Below are 18,274 nucleotides of genomic sequence, written 5' to 3'. Positions count from 1 at the left end.
CCACTGACCTCAGTGAGCTTTGATTAATATCCAAAGAATGCTGTTCTTTGATTCAAAATCTGACTAAAATATAGAAAATTAAGACTCAGGTAGGACAGATTTGTAGCTACTGTAAATTTTCATAGCTCTTCAAGGATGTATTCATAATACATAGTAGATGATTTGCCTTAAAAATTCACAAATAACTTTCAGTTTTCCACTACTGCTCTTCCACTATGCATTGACCACATTTTGGACAGTAATTATGAGCATACAGTCAGTACTTTGACTTTTTTTTTATGGTCAGCTATTAGGAGGTCAGTAAGTTTTGTTCACATTGATTTTCCTCTGTTTTGTTTGAGGAGATAACAAATCCATATCCCACCAAATGTACTTTACAGAAAGATGCACTCAGTACGTTAAAGTAGATAATTAGGTCAAAGGTAGCCTGGTTAGCTGACTTGTCTGGAATCTGGGATCTTACCAGGGAACAAACTGAATATAGCTTCTAGGCATTTTCACAGACAAGAGGAGACGCCAGAGAATTTCATTATATAATTATATATATATATATATAAACCTGTAGGTAGTAAAGAAATCATTTGGGAGATTTTTTTGTGAAAAGATGCAAAACTTCTGACTGTTGAGAGATACTGTGGTAGGAAACAGAGGTATTTCCTAAGTCTACAGAGAAGAGGCATTTGGGGCTTCTGGTAGAGTTAGATTATAAATGATATTCAACTGAAAAGGACATACTTTTATATCACAGAATCAAAGAATACCTCATGATTGAAGGGAACTGTGGAAGTTATCTGGTTCAACTTCCTTTTCAAAGTAAGGCCACATTTACAGGCAGATCTTGCTTTGAATTTAGATCTTGTTACTAAGGATCATATACAATTACGTTTTGAATATCTCCAAAGATATATTTCATAGCCTCCCTGGTAAACCTGTGTGATGATACCACTCATTATAAATTGTGTCCTTTTGTTTTAGATTTTGAGAAGAGGCAGCCTTCTCTGTATCCTCTCATCTGATAGTTGAAGATATCCCTAAGACCCTCCTTGCCTTCTTTTAGGAACCTTCTAAGGTACATATAAGAAAAGGTTTTGTGTTCAGAAGCCTTTAATATGTAGTTATGTCTTAACAGATGTGGAAGGTTAAACTTTAAGATAAACGGATTATTAATTCTACAACAAATTGCTTCTTTTATCCATCTTACGGGGTATGAGATTTCTCAATAGGACAGAAAAGAAGATAATGTATTCATTGTACAAGGCACAAACATTGCAGATTACAACATACATTACACATCTTCAAAAGGTTGTACAGATTCAAAATGGGTCCAGTTTTTCAGATTAGTTATTTCTCTTAAGTGTTCACATCATAGCAGCTAAATAACAGTGAATTCTTCCACCTTTGTATGGTGAGATAAAAACATTTCCTTTGGATAGGAACTTTCCGACAGGAACATTGGTTCAGCTATCTGAGCCTCAATCATCTCGCGACAAAGCTGACAAAATATACCCTATGTAAAATTATATATATACATGCAATCATTTGGAAGCTGAAGAAAGTTATGAGTACAGTTTCCTGAATATCATGGGGAAAGGGTTATTTTGACACAGAGACAAAATTTTTAAAAATACATTTCTGTTCAGGAGGTGCATTTAGTCAAAAGTACAGATTAAGCAACTTGAAAGTATTTGCTTTTATGAGCATGTCGACATTTAGTGGTATATATATATTATATACATATATATTTTTAAGAGAATATCATCAGAATCTTGTCTCATGCAATGCCATCAGTTCTCTATCTTGTGAATTAGTGAAGTCTACAGACTCTTCAACATTAAGCTCTTTGCAGAGTAGTACTATCAATAACCAATATTTCTCTCTGTTGCCTTTAGCGTATTCTTTCAAACTGTTTTACAGACTTCCACATTTCTGCCGGGCATGAATTAAATACAATTATTAGTGTGATTCAGGTTTTAGAAACATCTTTAAATAAAGAGCAAATTATTGAATGGTATTTTTAAGACAACTGTTTTTTTTTTGAGTCTTGAATCTCAGAAAATACTTTGATCAAGGGGTCTCAGATTTCCGTAAGAATATCTATTTAAAGAACAAACATACAAAAATTAAATCATGGTTACATTTCTCTAGTAATGTCAGCACTGAAAGCTCATTGAACTTCTTATTCTGAATATCTAAAGTCAACCAGTTCAGTGGACTTTTTAATACCTCTTTAAAAGATACTATTCAGATACAATAAATAAAATTAAATTAAATTAGAAAAAGAAAAAGCCAAGAAGGCAAACCCGAAACTTTGCAAAGAATTATTTGTAACAAGAAATAGAATATTTAAAAAATATATTTTATGCTTTCTTTTATTAAACACATCTGTGCCCATTGAATTACATCTATAAAATTGTTTTCTTGAAGAGTAGAGTGTTACTACTTTCACTTTTTCACTTTTGATTCTCTGTGAAGAAAGGTCTCTGTTGCTATAGAGTCATGGACCCCTTCTGACAGTTCTCAGCAGGAAGGTGTTCAAAGGATAGGGAAAACCATGGAACAGAAAGCACTTTGACTCCAAGAAGCATCTTTTTACATTTCTATGAATTAATAAAACTGAATCTAGTTCTTCAGAACTGGAAGAATATAACTGCATTTCTGAAAGTTCCCACTGTTTCACTCCCCAAAGAAGAAACAAGAGATATCAATGAATTTCACTATCACCACCAGTGGAAACTTTTAATACCCTGGTCTTTACCTGGACTGGTGACTTAGCAGATTCTTACATACAATCATGTTGTAGAAAATCGTACAAAATTTAGATACTGCAGTTGCTTCCATAAAGCAACACAATTTTTAGAAACTTTCTGATCTCCAAACATTTCTATATTATGTAGATAATTTTGAAAAGATCAACCTACCTTGCAATTTTTTCTTCTTCTTCTTTCCCTCCTCCCCTCCCTCCCCCCACTACGTGACCTCTGATTTATGCAAGCAAAGCAGTTAAGCATCAACATTATCCATTCTGTTTAGTTGACAGAAAAATACCTGTTTTATAGTCTGTAAACCCAGTCAACCCAACTCTCTTGCCTGAATGGAATCACAAGAATTCAAACTTTATTTTTGCAGAAGCAGACAGACTGTTATCGATGCAAACAAACAGTTCTTGATTTGTCATTGACCCCAGAGAGAGTACACATAAAATTTGATTCAGTCTGTATTGTTTCCTGACTCTGAAATACTGTTGAAGATTGTCTCAGATGTAACAATAATGTGTTATCTCTAGAGTAGGGCATGCCTTCCTAAGATAATTTTGAGATGTACTGAATTTCGGCCAAAGCATACGCAGGTGGTCTGCTCTTTAACTTCAAATCATTAGTGTTGTCATGTATTAACACTACATGCACAGTGTTCTCCTCAACATCAGAAGAATGAGTTATGAAGACAGGAGCTGATGAGAACGATAATAGGCTGAACATAGTATCTGTAATATTCCAGACTTAACAACATTTGGGATTATTGACCCCTCATAAAATGGGTAGGTAAACAGACTCCTCAATGGAGAATGAGGTCTTGGGTTATTTTATTTTATTTTTCTTTTATTTCCTAACTTATTGTTGTGGTTTTGGAATTTTTAAATATATATGCTCCAATCATAGGCTAGCTCAAGCCCAAAAACACAAAACTGTTCTTTTTAGTTTCTTCCAAGCTACTTTAAGTATGGTTTGAAGTGAAATAAAATCATTCTTTCTCCTGTTACAAACTGAGAAATAGGCCACCAGTAGTATTATTTCACTTAATTTGTTGTCTGATCTCTTAAGTTAAGATTCCTGTTTTCTCTGTCTTGGAGGCATTCACACTAGAAAATAATGCATTTGGAATGTAGGATTTTACAGAACTTATGTAGAATGTAAAAGTTGGATTTAGATGGAAACTGCTGATTATTTGATGCAGAAAGATTGGGAGGTTACTTTTCTCCTAATGTAGCTGGATAATTTTGTTTAAACGTCAATAGGGTAAAAGATTTCCTGTGCCTTGTGGAGGACAAGTGGCTTGTTTTCTGAGGAGACTGTAACAACTGTGCAACCGTACCAAAAACTGGAAGACCTGAAAACACATTTTATTTTCTTAATAATTGAAGAAATGGAAAAAGAAGAAAAAAAGATCAAAAGAGTATCAGACACCCCAGGCATAAAGCCGATATTTTCTAAGATAAATAGTTCATACAATACTTCAAGACTACTATAATGATGACCTTCCTAAGAAGAAAATTCTCTTTCCTCTTATGATCAACACTAAATACATCAGAGTAAGGAAAATCTGTAACAGTAAGAACAGTAAGACTAAGAATGAGAGTAATATGATAACTAGACTCAACTGGATTGCACTTGCAATAGAGTAGTTTGTGGAATCTGATGAAGCACTCAGTTGGCTCTAAAGACTTATCCATGTGCTGGAAGTTGCAAGTGCTGTTCTATAATTCTGTTGGATAAAGGCCTACTTCTACTCATATAATAAATTCATAGCAACATTTTTTGCACACATTAGGCACGCTTGAATTAAACAACTCACAGAATGTATTTGTTAGTATTTGTTAAATTACTGTAGAATATGGGGCCTCTACTCTTCCCTTTTCTTTCAGAGAAAATACTTTTTAAGCTTTACTTCAGTGCATTTCACTTCTGTATAATTCAAGTATATTGTATCTTTATGGTGTCTGGTGTACTGCAATCGTGCTGAGGCATCCAATAATTTTCCTATTACAAATGTGTGGTTTAAATGTTATGACAGCTTCCTATTTTTGTTCTGTATTGTGAATGCTGTTATCAACAATAGCAGTTCAGAGTCTTTGTAGAAACCAAGAACACAGAAACAGCCTCTGCAATGCTCCACTGGCTCCACTGTCCTTCACTGGAGGAAATATGTAATTTGATCCAGTATTACTGACTTTTTGATACTACCTGCTTATTTTCCTCTTTTTCAAAAATGAAGTAAAACACACACACATCTTTTTTTGCTATAAATATGGAATCCTTACAGTCACAAAATACCCTTGCTTCATATATTTTTTGCTACCTTACAGAAACTAAGCTGCCAAAAATTTATTGTTTTTTTATTTTATTTTGTTTTTAAACTTAGAAAACCGAAATCTCAGCCATAGACTAGATCTTGAATATACAGTAGATTTTGAAAACCAGATTAAAAGATTAACAGCCTTTTATGTATATTGATGTTAAGAGAGATTAACATTGAGGAAGAAAGTAAGTAGAAAGAATTCTTTCCGTCGATATTTGCCAAAAATTAGATATCAGACTAAGTAGACAGCAAAATATAGTTTCCCCTTTAACAAATTAAAATAAATGCTCATGGTTTTAGGCTACAGGTAATGTAATTAAAGTCTCATTTGTGTATACCAAATTAAATATCTTGCAGTGAGTGAACAAGGCGAGCAAGGAAGTACATATTTTCATTAGTTTGATCCTACTTTTCTACCCATTTTTTTTTTCCTGTCGTTCCTGCTGACATGTGTACAACATAAAACAGCATGCCTTTCACATGTACTGTGATTCATCTCAGTATTTATTAAGAGTTTAATGAGTGAGTAGTGGTTGAGTGAATTTTGTTTGTCCAAGAGTATCCAAGTGATCACAGAATCATAGAATCACCACGGTTGGAAAAGACCTAAAAGATCATCCAGTCCAGTAAAACATAAAAACATAAAAAGGCATGCATTGTTATTATTTTTCTAATTGCTTGTTTATTTTTTCTTTTCCCCAAAGGACTGCAGTCTTAAATTTAAGGGGGAAAAAAAAAAAGAAAGGAAGATGAGGAGAGAGGAAAATGTACCTCATTCCAAGAAGAGTTATCTTTCAACTTATACAAGAAATATTCTTCTGTGACCAACTTATTATTCTGTCTTTCACTTCAGTCACCAAACATGGTAGCATATCCCATAAAGGAGGTTCACAAAAACAACAGAAAATTAAATTCTGATAAATTCAATGCAAAACTTGTCTAGCTTGATTGATGGGAACATCTAGATTATAAAGAATAGAGGTTTCCAAACAATCAATGAAGGGTACTATGGAAGACAATCAAATTCAGCTTCATAGTGGTGAAAAGCTATAGATGCTTGGTAAAAACAAATAAACCCCCCTCAGTTTTCATTGAATAACTTCTGAAATCACATAAATGCTGAACAAATTTAATCTAGCTATTATGTTCTCACCTAATCTCAGTTATAAATTTGGAAAGGACACCTTTTTAATAACATGCTTGTAAAGTATTTATTTCTCATTTTCAAAACACTTTCAAATTGAAATACCTAGGTGTGTTCCATAAAAATTTATGATGGCTTTATAAGAAAAAAAGGTCTCATTTTTGATACCGTAATGAGAGATCCCATCACAAGCTCTACTACAATTTCCCTCTCACATAGACAACTTTATCTGTAGATTATGAGCCAATCATAATAGTGTTTATAAATTCTACCTGTCTTTTTCTTATCAGTCTGGCACTGACAAATCAGTAGACTTAGATTCTGAACAAAAAATGGCAGCAGCTTTAGTTTTGTTTGTTCAATTCCCTCCTTTCCCCTTTTGTAAGAAAGAGGTATACACCAATCTGCTTGGCTCCCAGTTCCATGCAGGTCTCCTACAAATTTTCAAAGTTATGAGGTAAAAATTTCAAGTTTTTGTCTCCAGGTTCTTTAGTAGTTTGTGCTTGGCAAATTTAAGAATAATATGAAGATAACAATCTACTAGTTTAAGATACAATCTATAGCCACATAATGTTTTATTTATGTTATATGAATTCAGAAAAATATCAGGTAAACCATATATATATTTTTTTCACTTAGTGAGATTTTTAGCTTTTGTTTTTTATTGTTTTGTTTCTTTCTTTCTTTTTTTTAACATAAAATTAAGAAGCATAAAAATACTGTATCTCATTTTCTCAAAGGGCTGATCCATTAACATCCTTCATGTTCCTGGTATGAACCTTTTTCCTCATTAATATTTTCTTCCTTACTTTGTGTAGCATTTTTGCAGGTGGCTCCTATTTATCTTTGGGTTTTTGATCCTCAGACTTCTCAATCCTTTGATTTTAGAATTCTTTTCACTGCCTTTATAACATTTTTCTTTTCTTCCTTTCCATTCCTGTCCCTCTTCCAAAGGAATTTCACTGTGAATCATACAAACTAAGTTCCTCCTAGTAGCACTCTCACAACAATCTATTTAATCAGAAGATCCAAAGTAAACTAAGTAGCAATATCATTAAAAAGATAAATCAGTGTTACTTGACCTAGTATTGAGTTTTTGAAGTACTATGAAACTGTCCTGAAAATACCACCTCCTATTTTATCAGGTTGTGCCACAAGGTCAGAGGCAGATGTCAGTGGTACAGCAGTAGATACTGAATCTTCCCATCAGCATTCCATTACATTTTCCTGACTTGTGACAGGTGGCAGCAGAGGGGAAGTCTGATAAAATGATGTCTGATGAGGAAGTGAAGAAAAAGCAAAGGTGTGTTTTCCACATTTTCTCATGTGGAAAAAACTGTACCCACTGACATAGGGAGATGAGACAGTGGATGTGAGCACAGCGAGTTGGTGAATGTTGTGTTTCAGCAGTGGTGACTATGGGTCACCTCCACTCAAGCAGATTCTTACGAGTGCAGCACGCAGGCTCTTGTTCATCACTGATGAAAATGCACAGCTAATAATGGTGACTGTGTTGAAAAACAGTGTTTTGTAGCTGAGGATTTGCTCTATTACTGTTACTGTACTGTTTGTATCCTTTGTAGTTTCCATGGAAATAAATAGGAGGCATTACATTCAGAGTGACCTAAATTTGCGTTTGTATTTTAAATCTGGCAGGTTCAATATAGTCAATGTAAGTTATGAGAATTCCCAGAGAAAAAAAATAATAATTAAAAAAAATAAATAAAAAAAATAGAGATTTGTGGTGACTTCTGTGTGTTTTATCTACAACCTAACAAGACAGTAGCTACAACTGGTGTCTTAAAGGATGACATTTTTTGACAAGGTATAGATAAATTATATGTAGTAGTCTTGTTTCTTAAGGAGAGATGTAAAATTGTCACCCATGAGACAGTTCTACCAACTAAAACTTTAGGAGAAGCCAGAACTGAGAATTTTAAATTTTAAGTTACAGCAAGTCTTTGTATTAGGGAGCATTTTCATTAGCATTCTGGATGATGAAGTGGAGTGCACCCACTATACATTTGTGGATGACAGGATACTACAGGGAGCTGCTGACTCAGAAGTGTACAGTCATCTAGAAGGACCTTGGCAGACTGGAGAAATGGGTTGAAAAGAACCACATGAAATTCAGAAGGGGGAAGTGCAGAGTACTGCAGCTGGAGAGGAACAACCCCAGGAATGTGTTTGAAGCCATCCAGACCAAAAGCAGCTCTGTCCTGTGTCACAGTGACAGAGGAATTTGTCCCCTCTCTCCTTGGTCTGTGCTGCTTGTAAAGTGAGCAGCTGCCTGTGTTCTGCCTACTTGAACAACTATCTCATGTGTACTGCAGGGATAATTATTTCAAAAGGGAATCTGTGCAGTTTGAATAAAGAGGAAACAGAGCAAGACTCTCTTAAAGATAAACCTTTAACCTCACAAAGGCATTCTTCCTTCAACCAGTGTAGCAGTGTAGCTGGAGACTTAATCAGGATAAACAGAATTAATTCATTTCTAAGCAGCAACTAATGTCTGTGTTACACTGAATACAAGGAACCTAAGATTAAAATGGACTAAGAATGAATCTACGAATATTTTCTCCAGCTTTCAGCCCCTTTTCCAAACTCAAAGTTTATCTACCTCTGCTTTCCTTATTTTTTTTTTTTCTATTCAGAACTGAAATTTTACTTTGAAGGAATAAGCATCAACTTCCATTAAAAAGATAAATGACAGAGTTCTTGAAAATTTCAATTTAAATGCATTTTAATAAATTACTGGAATTGCCCTGCAGTGGAACAAGTTTTCAGCTCTCTTATTTGTTACTAACGCCCAGTAGGTAATTATGAAAGACACTTCCCTTTAACCTCTCTTTTTTTGTACGTGGGCACAAAGTCAACAAGATGAGAGAAGTTATATATCAACCCTACCCTGTAGTAGCTATTACGTTTTCAGATTCAAATTAATTTATATTCACAAAGCAGTCTGCACAGATGCATTAAACACTACATGAATCAGCTTTTAAAAGTGTTCATTGTACCAAAAAGACAATAAACACTATACATCATGGTGCAGGCTTAAAATGACAAATACATTAGGCTATTGTTCTATTTTTATTCTCAGAATAATTATCAGTTGATCAGACTTAGAAGAGAGTATTCAAGGATTTTTTCCAGACACAATTATGAAAACATCATTATAGGATGAGTGAATGACTAAATATTTTCTGAATATTACACTTTTTGCCTTGAACTTCACATAAAACTGGACCTCCCTTTTAGAAGAATCTAATCAGATAAGACAGCAAAGTAAAGAAAAAAGTGCTTCAATCAGCATTTTATATACTGATAGACAGCCTTCAGGAAACCTGCTTGTCAAATGCTGACTGTAAGTTCAAGATTTTTAAAATGATCATATGTTCAGATAGCATCTATTACACAATATGCTATGCTAGATTCACTTTTTTTAATTAATCAGAATGATTGCTGTTTACTTCTGAACTTAAAAAAATAAATAAATAAAAATATTTTTTTCCAGCAGCTTTGTAGCAACAAGAAAAAAGAAATTCTTGTTGATACCTGGCAACTGTGAAAGAAACATCTCATCTTCAAAAACCCTAGAAAAAGCAACAGTGACATACACTTGTATCAAAGTGTAAATCTTGACAATCTGCATAGCCTTCATTAATGAAAACAAAGTTATTTCTAGTAGGAACCCTCATATATAGGTTATTTAAATGTAATTAAACCAATGGAACAATTAATTGCTTTATAAGCAGGCCATTTTAATGATACAATTCAACCTCTGAATTCAGTCAGAGCTGTATGACAGTCCTAAGCAGGACTAAACCTCAATTCAGAAAGCTAAACTGAATTACTTATATGCTACAGAAACTTTCTTTGGAACCATTATAAACTATACTCTGAGAATTTATATCTGGACTTGAAACTGCTTATTTATTTTCCCTTTTTATTTTCTTATTACATAACATAACATTGCTATAGAAAACACACAGTGCTAGTTTTCTGTCAATTCAGCAAAAACATTGACAGCCTCAAGATTTCAACAAGCTAGATATTTCCAAATCTTGATGGAATGCTCAGTCTTAGAGAAGGCAGCAACTCTGGTATTACTGCTGGCTCAACATACAACCTAATTGTAGCAAAAACTTCAAGGGAGAGAAAATAGGAAGTCAGTGACAATAGCTAAGCATTACTTTTTATATATATAATCTACCTTGCCCAAGAAAAACAGACTCAGGGACAAATGCAAAGTATCAGTTATGTAAATAATGATCATAACCTTTAGCTACTTAGATTATCAGCAACTCGAAGCCAACCAGTAAGAAAAAATATCACTTCATTAATAAATCATGCAAGACCATGCCTGATAGGAAGTTACACATCTTCTGATATTTACAATTGCTGCACATTGACTGGAATGAATTAATTTAAGCACTACAACAATGATTAAGCTTCTAGATGTTCAGGAATGTAGAAATATACCTTTAAAAAAAGATGTACAGAAGGAAATAAAAAATAAGATAAAAATTGATGAAAAGAAGGAGGGAGCTGAGGGAGAATGATTTCAACTGGTCTCTACAGTATTATTTCTATTTACGATTCAGTAGACTGCATAAAAGTTCCAGAATCAGAGTTCAATGGTACCTTGATAAGGCATTCTTATGGCAGGGGGTGTCTCTGGGTGATGACTTCTTCGTGCCTGTCCTTCTCCCAGTGACATGCACTTTCCTCAAAGGTCAAATGGTCTAAGTGGATGAGGACACCTACCTAGATCCAAAGTGAATAATCAAGTTATAATGACCTGTGTTCTAAGGAGAGTCTTGAGCTCACACTCTTTTCTTCAGAAAGAAATGAGACTGGTTTTGTTCAATATTTTGCTTCAAATAGCACTGTTCATGCTTTACATTTCCTCTTTCCTTTTCTTTTTTTTTTTTTTTTTTTTCTTTTGTCAGACATTTGCATTTCATTTTCCCTAAATCTAACATGTTGGGTTTTTTTTTTAATTTAATGACCCTTTTGCTATTATTTTTTTTTTTTCTTTTTTCCCCTATATAAGTACTTAGCAGCTATGCTGAGTTTCTTACTTGAAGTCAGTGGATCTAGTCACAAAAATGAGAATGAAATGTGACTGAACTCTCTAACAACCCCAGCAGTCATGGCTTTGCAGTTCTTCAGATTTCATTGGCAAAGTCCCTACTGGTAAAACAGCACCATTGACACAGGCTTACTTATTACAGGGAATCAATCATATCTTGGCATTGCTGATGGTATAAGTATGTTCAAGCTGATAGGGCAGCTGCATGCAGCTTGAGTATAGCTTTCAAATCCTGCTGCTGACTCACTGGCTTCTGCTCCTCTGATGTTTTGCTGAATTAGTGCAGCTCATTAGTCCTGCAAGAAGTGCAAGTGATTTTCTGTCAGATTAGTGAACTGAATGAGACTGCTGGAGGTGCATCAGAGTTTGTACAGGAGAGGTGGTAAGAAAAGGAGCAGCTGAAAAAGAGGCAGGAAAGAGGAACAGCGGAACAGTCAGAGGGTTCGGGAACCACCACCTTAATGATAGCTATGCAGTTACAATGATCTATCTCCATCACCTGCCTGTGCCCATATTATGACTTCCTGAATATTTTCTGTTTAAAAGGTCTGTAATTTAGCTTCTGATCAGGAATCCACTGGGAACTAAGAAGCAAGTGGCAGGCTGAATTGTAATGAAGGTCCTGCATACTGTGGTTTAACGTTAACCGTGCCATTTATAATAGACCAAATCCTATTCACTTTCCCTGTTTTTAGCCACTAGTTTCAACACTCCCCTGGAGATTTCACTCCCCTCAGTTATGCTGATTCAGCTCTATGCAGCTGTGCACTCAACTGGACTTGTGAAATAAAGTCCTGGAGGGGGCTGGGGGGAAAGTCTTACCTTTAATTGAAAAAACATTCCCCAGTCTGATTTATAGTCAAGGCAAAAAACTGCTAAACTTGTGTAAGTAACCATCATGTCTCAAAAGAAGTCACAAATGCATGGCATGCATTGGGAATAGGGATGCATGCACTTGGGGAATAGGGGCACATTTTACATGTGACACACTACTGACAGAATAGGAGCATGAACAAACTACAGACTTAATTCAGGCATCAGCTTAGACTTGTGAGAAGTGTAGACAGGAGGCTGAACAGACAGCTTAGGGGGCTGTGAAGTCTTCACTGAAAGTTTTGAAGACTAGATTAGACATAAACCTGTCATAACATGCATAGCTTATCTGAGCTTGGAAACTGGGGTGCTATAACTTTGTTTACTACAAGTCAGTAAAGCATACTGAAATATTTCCAGTATTTGGTTACTTCTATATTTTCAAATTAAAGAACTATTTTATGGAATTTTGTTTGAACTAGCAAAAATGTGCTCTGGAGTACCATTTTACTGGTCCTATATCTACATGCAGATTCTTTTCAGCTAAGGGATACTAAAGCCATAAGTTTACACATACTTAATCTTAAAACCAAAAGAATCTAAAATATCCTGAGTGTAAACATATTTACTTACATCAATGCTGGTATTGCTGGTATTGACATGAAAGACACAGAATACTGCCTTTTTTTGAAAGGCTAATCCTTTTCCATCTTAACTGTTTCCCTAGAGACAAAATTTTTGGTCATGTAAATTTTATTTTATTTTTTTAATTTCAAAATAGGACTTATTCTGCAAGCAGAACAAATTGGTCACTTGAGACTTCTTTGAATTCGTAAGAGAGTTTCAGGAAGAATAGGTATAAAACTCTTACACAAACACCAAATCACTCGAATACCAAAACTGAAATGAACTTTTTGGTTATTAGCAGCATCAGCACAAAAAGAAAAAAGAAAACAATAAAAACCAAAGAAGTTACTTATTACTTATAAATGAAGTGACGGCCAAATAAACGCTTTGGACTTTGCATGACAGCAGCAAAACTGCTTAGCATAATAAGAGGTCCACATTACAGGAAGAAACAATGCAGGCTTGCTGAAGCTCAAACCACAAGGACATCCCTGAGGTCATCTGTTGGTTAATTTTTGTTCTTAGTACAGCTGAGAAATAGTACTTAGGAGGAAGCACTGTCTTTAAAATGTTAAGTATTCAGTCTGTTCCCCTGGGCCTTACTTGAATTGACTGAACAATATAAACTTGGCAGTAGAGTAGGGAGGTAGGTTAAAAACTACCTGCTGCCTCAGAAACAATTTGATATTGCGAAATTATTCAAACATTTTGCATCTCTAAATAGTTAGGTCTGTCTATAAACTAGAAAAAGCATTTTCTTTCATTGAAACATACCTTAAAAATTACTATAATATGCATGTAAGATTTGCTACGCGTCTAGTTCTCTAGTTTTCCAGTCTCAATGCAATACCTTCTGTTTTGCAATTCACAAAACCTGTCGTTGTTTTTAACAGGTTGTATTGCCGCTATACTTTCACACATTTACTTTCAGTCATAACTGGAAGATGTTGGCTTAAAAGGACTCTAAAGACTGATATGATAGACAATATAGCCTGCCAAAATTCTTGCTATTAGTGAAATTGTGGCTTTCCACAAGATTAATGTCAAAGCGCCCTATAATTAAAGGGCATTTGTCTCTCCACACTGTTATTAGTGTAAAATTGACTTGTATGACCAAAAACCATATTCAGCATTTGGTTGAGCCAGAATAGCTGGGGGAAAAAATATACCGTTAAGCTCTCTGAACTGTTTAACACATTCTGAGAAGATTAAGGGTTATATTTCACCTGTAACTATGCTTACATAAAATACGCTGCATTTAAATTTTATGGAACTTGAATTAAAAATTTATACCATTTAATTCTCACATAAGTTTTTAAGAAGCCTGTATTTTCTTCTTGAACAGAAGGATTCTGAAAAGAGTGTGAAAATTCTGCATTCTTTCATGGAAAGTATGTTTAACTTACTTTACCACAACTGCTTTCTCATGTGTCATCGACTTCAAACAATTTAAAGCCAGAAAGAGCATTTGAGCAACTACTCTGACCTCTGGAATACCACAGCTCATTAAGTGACATCCATCTGCCCATCAATTATCTAATGTTTTGACTAGATTAAACTGTTTTGATCTGAAGGTGATCAACTTGTTATGGGAAAAGCGAAAAACTAAGGTATCACAGTTACTTAGAATACTAGCAATAACTGGAAATAAGTGAAAAAAAAGTATGATATTTCTGGCTAACCCTGAAACAGGACTCATACCTCACAGTGCAGAGAAATCTAACATACACATGAAAATGTGTATGGACTTCTGTTGGGTAAACATTCCTTTCTGATTTCATGAGCAGTGTGGGGATAGGCATGTGAACAAGGCTGACAATAGAAAAGTGTTAATTATGCCATTTCAGTTTCCTTGTCCAAAATAGACTGTAAATAGCATGCTAACTATTTCTAAAACCTCAAGGGAAAAAAAAAAAATCAAATCATCTCAAACATACACTGGCCAGCTTTTCACTCGGGAAAAGTTCCATTTCGTGATGTGTAAGATAAAATACTTGTATGAGATTAGTAAAACAAACATACTGTGTACAAATACATGGTTCATTTAACAAGTAACTTCAGAAAGTAAAACCATGAATGATTGTATAATGAAACTCTGGGAAAGTACTTAAGCTATCAATATTACTGTAGTCATTGTTAAGTTTGAAACGGTTAGGCACACAGTATTTTTCATTTGTTTTAAAATTAGAGCTCTGAAGCCACTACCAATAAGTCAGTAGAACAGACATACTAAAGCTTTTGGACTGCACATTAAGGCTCCTCTTTTAGCAAGATTGTTCCAGTTTAGCATGCAAATTCCCACTGGGTGAGATTTTGAGATTCATTATCCTAAATGTATTTATTATACAAAAACCATAAACAAACAAAAGCATCAAGAGCAAAAACAAAAAATCAACAAAAACACACCACAGAAACCCTCCACAACAATATTTTCATCATAACATCGACTAAATTCATTGAATACTGTATCCATTGTTGGCAATGCATTCATTTTTCTACCTTCTCCACACTTCCTTCCTGGAGAAAATACTACTTAACACAAAAGTCAAATGAACGTTTTGTTGTTTTTTTTTTTAATAAAAAAATAAAAAAATTGAAAATTCTATAAATAGTACTTAAGAATACCAAAGTACAAATAGTTTGTGCCTTCCAAAACATTAAGTTTTGCCTTGATGTAATCTCATCATCATCATGTGAAATACAGTAACCCATTATTCTTGACCAAGATTCAAGAAATAGTGATTGACAAGTGCAGTTTTTTAAAGCACCAGGATCGAAATCAAGATGATGACTACAGTTGGGTAGTACTTGTTTCATGAATACTGTAGGTGATAAATCTTGGGTAGAAATGAAGATGAAATATACAGAAGTGAAAGTTCTTGCCAAAACTCTAAATTAATTATGTGTATCTGATAAGTTTGCTTTGAACATGCTCTGCGGCAATTAAATGAAATCACTCCTTACAAAAAATATACCAAGAAGTCGTCATTTTATGATTTTCTCTGTATCTTCCCCATCTATGTAGGCACACACATACATACATGCGCAAAATCTGACTTGTAAAGAGTTTTGATAGAAATTTGGATTTCTTAAATGATGAACATGAGTATGATCTCTGAGGAAGAAAATACAGCAGAGATCAGAAGCTTTAAGTCCTTTCGCAGGTCTCAGAATCTAAGATCTTATTCCAGTAAACATCAGGTTACAAACAGCCTATATTACACAGATGGTTAGACCACCAAGAACAAAACAGAGCAATGTAGTGTGACTCTACAATAAATTCAGTCACAGTTTTCAAGGAAAAAATATTTTCTCTACAGAGACTTCTCAACTTTTGGTTACATTTTAAGTATATAGTTGGTATAAGTCCTAGTAAGATCACTTAAGCACTAAAAAAAATTTTAAGTTCAGAACTACTCTAGGACTACTTTGTTCTGAAATACAATCAAAATACTTCTCAAGAACACAACTTAAATGAGAGAAACTGTATTCCAGGCAGTATATTTTACTCCAGAACATCTTTGCTCCTTCTACAAGTTAACTTGAGAGCCTGGCTGCACTTAACAGGCTTCGTGATAAGGGCTGCACTGATAGAATTACACCAACCTCTCCTTTGTAGTACAGTAATAGATTGTTCGGATGAAATAGCTTTCTTTACAGGTAAAGGTTAAGCCATCTATTTTTACAGAATAACAAATTCTATCAAAATATTTTTCTCCTGGGTTTTGAACTATCATTTCTGTCTTCAAACTGTTTCACTTAAGGGTAATAAATCTAGACTGACCAGGAATGTAACATCTTTGAATGTGGACTGATGCTGGCAGAACCTTGATATTCTTGGCTTAATTGATTCTTCATATGCTTTTCATTGCTTTTACTGCTATAGTTGTGTCAACCAGAGTGTGCATCATCAGGCTTCTGGCTAATGTAGCTTGCTGGTAAAATCTCTAATGTAAATTTGTCCTAAAACTGGTGTAACTTATTTTATATGAGATTGAACTAATTTATGTTTACTTACACTAGGTGAGTGTTTAAATCATAGATCACAGTAGTACAGTTTTCATTGTGTACTAATCTTAATGTCCTGCAAGCTGGATAGAATTCCACTATTTCACTTATATTGGATTTCAACATAGCGTAAAGCTTTAACACAAAACTGTAGTTCTGTTAATCAGCTGCTTTGATATTCTTACATATAATCCTACTGTGTAGCATCCTCTGCACATGTCAAGAAGCTTACCCTCCTTATTGAAGGATAACCTGAATCAAATACTTTGCACTGATCATGAAGAAATGAAACTTGAACAATGTACATATTATGTAACATATTATTACCTGGTCCCTTGCTAATACATCAAAGCTGGTAGTTATACTGTGATAGACACCTGCACAGATGTTAAAAAGAGTATATCTAAGTAATTTCTATGAGTAGAGTATGCTGGTGTAATCCAAGTTTCATTTTGCAAGTACTAATACAATTTAGCAGTGTTCTATACTATTCTACCTGTGTCTCCATGTTTTAAATTAACACAGGAAAGATTTAGGTTAGATACTAGGAGGAAGTTTTTCACACATAAGATGGTGACACACTGGAACAGGTTGCCTCAGAATGTTGTGGATGCCCCATCCCTGGAGGCATTCAAGGCCAGGCTGGATGCAGCCCTGGGCAGCCTGGTCTGGTGGTTGACAATGCTGAAAATAGCAGGGGGGTTGAAACTAGATGATCACTGTGGTCCTTTTCAACCCTTTTCTATTATTCTACAATTTTAAGTTCAACTAAAATTGCCTCAGTAGCTGTATGACAAACACAGCCTTCCATTTTCAAGCCTGTAAATACATTATTTTTGACAAGAGATGATAGTCTCTTCTAAATATGTTCAAACTAAGAATCACGAAGCAGCTTTTTGTATGACTGTGAAGAGGAAAGGGACCTGGGGGTGTTGGTTGATGTTCGGCTGAACATGAGCAGTTAGTTTGCCCAGGTGGCGAAGAGGGCCAACAGCATCCTGGCCTGTATAAGAAATAGTGTGGCCAGCAGGAGCAGAGAGGTGATCATCCCTCTGTACTCAGCACTGGTGAGGCCACATCTCGAGTACTGTGTTCAGTTCTGGGCTCCTCACTACAAGAAAGACATTGAGGCCCTGGAACGTGTCCAGAGAAGGGCAATGAAACTTGTGAGGGGTCTGGAGCACAAGTCTTATGAGGAGCGGCTCAGGGAGCTGGGATTGTTAGCCTGGAGAAGAGGAGGCTCAGGGGAAATCTCACTGCACTCTATAACTTCCTGAAGGGAGGGTGTGATGAGGAGGGTCTTGGCCTCTTCTGCCAGGCAACAAACAGGACCCAAGGAAATGGCCACAAGTTTTATCAGATGAGGTTTAGACTGGAAATAAGAAGGAACATTTTTTCTCAGAGTGGTCAGGCAATGTAATGGCCTGCCCAGGGTGGTGGTGGAGTCGCCATCCCTGGCAGTGTTCAAGAGGCGTCTGGATAAGGAGCTAGGAGATATGGTTTAGTGGTTTGCT

The 18,274-nt window shown here is 35.1% G+C and overlaps 1 protein-coding gene across 9 annotated transcripts in view; it reads right to left on the bottom strand.

Moving 5' to 3' along the window:
* Window positions 1-18,274, bottom strand: part of HS3ST5 (heparan sulfate-glucosamine 3-sulfotransferase 5) — a 185,297-nt gene that overhangs the window by 121,681 nt on the left and 45,342 nt on the right. For 3 of the 9 annotated variants that reach the window (XM_085541811.1, XM_085541807.1, XM_085541806.1), the window contains exons 2-3: window positions 11,446-11,608; window positions 10,862-10,984 (exon numbers count right to left, since the gene is read on the bottom strand). The exons of the other annotated variants lie outside the window; for them this stretch is intronic. The gene's annotated coding sequence lies outside the window, so the exon portion shown is untranslated. The remainder of the gene's footprint in view (window positions 1-10,861; window positions 10,985-11,445; window positions 11,609-18,274) is intronic. 9 annotated transcript variants of the gene reach the window in all.

Source organism: Coturnix japonica, chromosome 3 (assembly GCF_054131305.1).
Source record: "Coturnix japonica strain WE chromosome 3, WE-NBRP24, whole genome shotgun sequence".
Classification (NCBI taxonomy): domain Eukaryota; kingdom Metazoa; phylum Chordata; class Aves; order Galliformes; family Phasianidae; genus Coturnix; species Coturnix japonica.
The sequence above is the reverse complement of the archived record's forward strand: the minus strand, read 5'-3'. Positions and strand labels throughout refer to the sequence as shown.